We start from the raw sequence: 6,280 nt of genomic DNA, 5'->3' as shown, positions 1-6,280 counted from the left end.
TTTCCGAATCCTGCCCTGCCATTTTTACTTGATCTTTCGACCGGGTGTTGTATGGATGAGTTGCCAGAATTGCCAATCAATTAACCACCTGCCTGGTATCACACATTTAGACAACCACTTTGTTAGCGATTAGGTCTTAACAGATTTAACAACCACATGTTGGCATGAATGCACTTATACAATTATTCCTTTCTATTATGCATTTGCCCGATTGCATGCGTCATCCCGGCATTTCATTCCTTGTTTCATTTTCCTTCTCCTCGCCTTATCCCTCTCTTGTGCTTTTTCTTTTCTCTGTCTTGTTTTTCCGCTCTTTTCTTTCTTTCTATTTTTCTTGGTTTTCCTTATATTTTCCTTTTCATTCTTTTTGTTTCCTTTTCGATTATGGTTGAATCTTATGGAGATTGCCTACGTATCGTGACCCCGCACGAATCAAACCAAGCGTAGTTCATGAAGATAAATGTAAAATAAGGGTGGAAATAAAATGCTCAACTTTCATTAATAAACAGACTCTTACAAACTCGACATCTTTTGTTTTGGAAAGAAACTAACAAACGCAATCTGAAAGCAAACAAAAACTCTAAGCTGCAAATATACTCAATCCAGAAAGATAATGGACGTACAAAAGACTGACTCGAAATGGTAGACACTCACAGACACGGACTATGCATATTCTAGTGCTTCAAACTTAGGTATCCGCGGGGCATCGTTCGGCCTCGCCGCGGGTCTAGGATCCAAATCTCTTTCAAGCTGCTCTAACTCATTCATGGTTCGCTTCACATAGATCATCACTGCTAAGATAAAAGTAGTACGGGTCATGCCTTCACAAACCCGGCATCTCCTGACAATAGCATGAGCAATGGCTCTAATCCTGTCTTTTGTTTGCTTCTTTTCTATGAGCAAGCGTCTTATCTGATCGCTACACGTCTTTAAAGCTCGGGAGTCTTGCAAGTGCTGGTCTTGCAGTTGTTGCACTTCTGCCTCCATTTGGGCTAACAAGTTGTAACAATGTCCGCTTTCAGTTTCGAAGTCTCTAGCCTACCTAACCGCTCTACCTTCAAGGGCAACTACTTTTCTCTTTAAATTGGCAACAATTTTCTCATGGTCCCTTTTCAACTGATTCAAGTATTGGCGACGCTCTTCGGTTCTTGTCGCCCATTGTGCTTTAAGTTCTGCCATGACATTTTCAGCTTTTCCTAGCTCATCCCGCCATTCTCTGACTTCACTTTCCAATCTTTTTACCAATTGTTCATCGGATCGGCTCCTCGGTTGCTTATCGATGGTTATCTTCAACTGTCGGACTTGGGCTTTAAGAGCGTCATTTTCTCTGGCTAGTCTATTCTTTTCACCTTGATCCTCGGCAACCTGTACACTGCTCTCGAATTTCAGACTCTCGACTTGTTGCTTTAACTTACCAATCTCAACTCGATAGCTTTCTTCCTTTGCTAACCAATCCCACTGCTCTTGGGACGACTTGGCGAAATCTTCGAGATGAGGTCTTTTAGCCGGTCTTCCATATGCCACGTCACCTCTGAACCATTCGTGATACCCTGGAGCAATTTCCCCTCTGACCCTATCAGACACACAAGTGTTTGCCATCAGATATTGACACTCACTCCAAATTTGACGAACCTCTTCCTCGGGGAATCGACTGTTAGGACTAATTTCGACCACTTGGGTACTTAAATCTTCATCTCTCGGTATTACTTGATATCTACCGAGTTGCCTTAGAACCCGATACGGTGTATAAGGTTGTATGCTTTTGAGTCCCATTAACAAAAAATGTGGTCGGGCTGCTGGCATATATATGACTTCCTCGACAGACAACCATCCAAGCACCCACTGTATCTGGATAGCCTCGAGGTTCCGAAATAATAATGCCCAAGCCGTGACTCCTTCAGGTAGACTAGCCCCTTTGATTCTCGTACAAAATTCCCCTATACAAGTTTTCTCAGCCGAGCCATAACTCAATAACTGAGAGCGCGGGCACAAATGCTCAATCATCCACATTTGTAACAATAAGTTACATCCCTCAAAAAATTTGCCCCCAGCTTTGCACGCAGTAAGAGCTCTGAAGATATCAGCCACAATCATAGGTGTTAAAGTGCTTTTCCCCATGGTTTGCAAAGTACTGACGACGCCTGCTACTTTCAAATCAATATTACCATCTTTCCTTGGGAATATTACGAGACCCAAAAAAGCTACCATAAATGTCACTCGCCTGTGTTTCTCCCATTTTTGTCGGCTATTTCTGCTGCAAAGTTTAAAGTCTGGATTATTGAACCCGCCCACATGGCCATATCTATCATACACGAAGCGGAAACTGCAGAAACCCTTTGCAAAATCTGGGTGATGAACTGTCCGGGGTACTTTCAAGGAATCTAGGAATCGATGTATGGTAATGGCTCTAGGAGCAATCAAGTATTTGAATCTCAATGGAGCTTGGTCACTTCCAATGTACCCCGCTATTTCTTCTATTGTTGGGGTGAATTCAAAGTCTGAAAAATGAAACACATTATGTGCCGAATCCCAATGGGCGACCAATGCCCTGATGATATCCCCCTGAGGCTGAATGTCTAATAAATCCGGAAGGTCTTTCAAATATTTTCTCACTTCGTCTTGCCCTTCTTTGCCCAAATCATTCCACCACAATTGCAGCTCAAAAGGGATTTTGGTCATTATTGAAAAAGGCTCATTTATTGTCGTGCTCATCCTGCACATTTATTAAAGCGTTTAAGCAAAAGAAAACTTTTATTTAACTCCAAAAACTACTATCTATATTATCGACTCAAAATTAACCTTATATTTCAAATGAAGAACTCAATTCTTAATTCTAATATTTTTAGATAAAAGACCCGATATTGCAACACGGCCTTCCTGCGCCTCAGGGGCGAAAATTTTAAGGTTGTGAGGGTCAAAAATCAAAATACGACAAAAGGTGGTTGTTTATGCAAAGTCAGCCCTCCGGTGCCCCGTTTGGGAATATTTGGCTATTTATGACATAACAACATCACCTGACTTATTTATGACTCTTTTTTTATCGTTTTTCAAATTAGGAAACTCAATATTGCAAACACGGCCTTTCAACGTCTCGGGGACGAAGATTTTTAAGGTTGTGTGGGTCAACTAGACCAAATCTTAAATATGACCCAAAAGTGGCTGTTTATGCAAAGTCAGCCTTCCGGCGTCCCCTTCGGGAACCTTCGGCTATGTCTTCATAAAACAGCGTCACCCGACTTCTTAGAAATTTGACATATATATTTTGCTATTATATTTTTTTTTGTAAAAAGGGAAGTTGGACATCCCCCGACTTATTTATAACAAAATTAAAAATCTTGACATGTTTTTTTTTGTTTTTTTTTTATTTGTTTTTTGCCTTTTTTTTTAGCAAGAAGGGGGTTGGACCCGATGAAGGTTGCCTACGTATCTCACATCCGGTGAGAATCAAACCCGCATAGTTCGGGCAAATTAACCGAACTATTTTAAAACATGACTCTTTTCCATTTTATTTTTTTCTGGCAAGACAATCTATTTTCCTTTTCTATTTTTGAAAAAGACAAAATAACGAATTTTTTTTCATTTTCAATAAAACAATCTATTTTTCCAAAAATAAAAGACTCTTTTTTTCTATATTTTTTAGTAAAACAAAATAAAATATTTTCCTCTTTTTTTTTCAAAATTTCGGCAGAGTTTCGCCAGTAATTGGTCATTGATTTTTTCTAAAATAATCAATTAACTCCCTAACTGATATATTATTTTTCCTCTTTTTTTTCTCTCTCTTTTTTTTTTCTTCAATTTTCCAACATTCCCGAGATTCAGAAACCGGTCAACATGCAAGTTCGAAAAAAATATATGTATAGAGCAAGTAGGATGCATTAGAATGGTCTTTTCATTTCAGGTTGCTAGTCCTAGACGGACCCAACCCCTGTGTTGAGTCCCCTAAGTCAAATGCAACGTGATGCAAATAAGCGTTCCTACTAGGGATCCGGCATGAGGTTTCATTATACTAGGTTTATAACCTGGGTATATGTTCTAGACTGTGTACCCGAGCGGACAACTCGAGTCGAGGAGGGGGCAACTTACCGGGAACCAAAAGGTCATCCGGCTTCGTAACTTATCCGTCCTCTTTCTTATTTCAGGTATTGACACTAACGGAATAGGGAGCCTCGACCAGCGAGCTTCTCCCCGGAGGTAAGAAGAGAAAGGTTTCGGCACAGTTCATATGTACAGTTCAAATAATATCAAAGCGGTAAAAGCAGCATGTAGCACATTAGGCTCAAATATGTAAAAATCAGATAAAACCAAATATAACAATTTATCTAAGCTCGAATTCTAACCCTGAACCAGTGGTTCTGGGTCCAACAAAATTCCTCAGCAGAGTCGCCAGAGCTGTCACACCTCCTTTTTCCGCCCCCGCGAGGGGTGAAGGGAGTTCTTTCCAATTAAAGGACAATTGAAACGGGATTTATTTATTTATTTCAGAGTCGCCACTTGGGAGATTTAGGGTGTCCCAAGTCACCAATTTTAATCCCGAATCGAGGAAAAGAATGACTCTGTATTACAGTCCGCGAACCAGAAATCCGGATAAGGAATTCTGTTAACCCGGGAGAAGGTATTAGGCATTCCCGAATTCCGTGGTTTTAGCACGGTCGCTCAATTGTCATATTTGGCTCATTTGTCTGATTTTTAAACAATTAAGAACTTATATGCAAATTTAACTTTTAAAACCGCTTTTATCATTATTTATTTTATACAAAATTGCAACGTCGTGAAAACGCATCTCGAACCACGCCACAACCAGTGCACACGTGATTTTTTTGACGCATTTTGACTTCGTCAAGATCGTGATTTGGGTTACATAAATGTACACCCGTATTTAAGAAAATAACCTTATTAAATATGCGCCAAAATACTACGCGTTATGATACTATTATGTAGGACTGTGAATTTTACTAAATCGCCCATCTCGGAATCTAGGTATTTTCTTATATTAAAAAAAAGATTGGAGGACTGCAATTTTTGTATTATTTATATTTATTTATTTGTTAGCGAGATCTTCCCTTATTTTATGAATACCCTTTAATGACTACATCTTTATTATTACTAAGTTTGTCCATAATTATGAAGTCAATCTCTACATACTTAAAAATAACATATTAATTACTAATTCAAAACAAATATTAATGGAAAGTAATATTACTAAAATGATAATTACGAACAACATGGAATTTCCCAAAAAGTAAAAAAAACTAATTATCCCATAGTTGGATTAAAACATATTGTTAGTATGACTTAAGCTTATTGAAATTAATTATTTACAAATACTGAAAATTAAAAAATAAAAAACTTGATTACTAAACCATATTTCTAGAAGTTAAACAATTTAAACTTAACTAACTTTGTTTTAATTCACATCATGTCCTAATACTTGATTCGCAAACTAATTCATGTTTTAACTGAAATTAACTACATGATTCCGATTAACTTAATGTTGACAAAAAAACCTTATGAATAATGAATTAATCAATTTTTGCCAAACTGATTCAATAACGCCATTTTTTACGTTATTTCTTTTATTTTGATTATTAAACAGTTTTAATTAGTAATCCGTCTTGAATATATTTCCTAATAATCCGATTAAGGCGTTATTTAATATATCGCTATAACATGTCTAATTATGCCAAATGACAGTGATTGACAGAATAATAATACATGAATAATCTAAATACAATACAAAAAAAATTAAAACTAAATTAAAAATTTAACATTCCGTTCTTCATTTCAGCTTACAAAATGCCAAAATTACAGTTGTGTACCTGGTATTGCCAATATAAGAAGAAGAAAGTCAGCCACACTGTAATAACAAAACAGCACAGCAACAAAAGTCCAATAGCAGTAACAACCCAGGAACAGAGTTTGCAAACCGGTGGAGTATTAAACTCAAAACAAAAGCTTCAAGCTTTGATGAAAAACAATTAATTCTGATTTCAAACAATGAAAGAAAGCAAAAGATTTTTTTTTAGTTTTTTTTTTTGAAAGTTTAAATATTTTTTCGGAATTTTCTCTCTCTTAAATGTTCAGCCCTTTTTTTCTCTCTCTCTTATTTTCTTTCTGTTCAGATTCGTTCTTTCTCTTCTGTATTCTCTCGTATCTTGTCTATTCTGATTTCAAGACTTCTTATAACTCATCCCATAAATCTTTCAATTAATTAAAATCAATACTTTTTCTCTACCCAACCCATTATCTTCACACTCATCCCCATTACATTAAATAAACATAT

The sequence above is a fragment of the Nicotiana tabacum genome, chromosome 1 (genome assembly GCF_000715075.1).
Source record: "Nicotiana tabacum cultivar K326 chromosome 1, ASM71507v2, whole genome shotgun sequence".
NCBI lineage: Eukaryota > Viridiplantae > Streptophyta > Magnoliopsida > Solanales > Solanaceae > Nicotiana > Nicotiana tabacum.
This window is presented reverse-complemented; position numbering follows the sequence as displayed.